Below are 606 nucleotides of genomic sequence, written 5' to 3'. Positions count from 1 at the left end.
AAAGGGGTGTCGTAGGCCAGGTTAACTTCCCCTTCCCTGATGGCTTTCACAGAAGCAGGGCCACAGCAGAACAACCCTGTGGAGGCAACAGGAGTTGTGGAATGGACTGCTGATGGGGGCCTAAGGCAGCTGGTCACAGTCATGGGAGGTCGGACAGGCAGTGGCACCAATGACCCTCACCAGAAGGGTGACTCACACTTTCTTTCCCGTCTGATACTCACAGCTGCCTGTGAAGCAGCAGCTATCAGGATCATCTCCCTCAGTTTACAGGTACGGAAACAACCTCGAGGCCCAGCGGCAGCCAGGTGACCCTGCTGTCAATGGCACTTAGACTCCTGGCCCAGAGCCACCTCTGCCATGACGTTGGGAAACGCTGCTCCTCTCTAGCCTCTTGTCCATGTGACCAGTCACCCTGGTAGGCCTCTCCATGGAGCCCTGACCCAGCCTTGGTGGTCCTCACTCACCACTGCTGGTCTGCTGGGGAGTGGGGTCCAGAACCTGCCATCCATTGTATCCAGGTGGGAGGTCTCTCCGGATCATCCAGCATTCATTCCAGACATGGAAGTTCCTGAAGAGGAGAGTAAGGAGACAAGCACTTAAACCCCC

General features: G+C 56.8%; 1 protein-coding gene across 1 annotated transcript in view; it reads right to left on the bottom strand.

Annotated features, from left to right (window-relative positions):
• Positions 1-606, bottom strand: part of TGM7 (transglutaminase 7) — a 57,544-nt gene that overhangs the window by 9,115 nt on the left and 47,823 nt on the right.

Source organism: Tupaia chinensis, unplaced genomic scaffold, assembly GCF_000334495.1.
Source record: "Tupaia chinensis unplaced genomic scaffold, TupChi_1.0 Scaffold000605_1, whole genome shotgun sequence".
Classification (NCBI taxonomy): Eukaryota; Metazoa; Chordata; class Mammalia; order Scandentia; family Tupaiidae; genus Tupaia; species Tupaia belangeri.
Note: the sequence above shows the minus strand (reverse complement) of the source record. Positions and strands in the feature narration are given on the sequence as shown.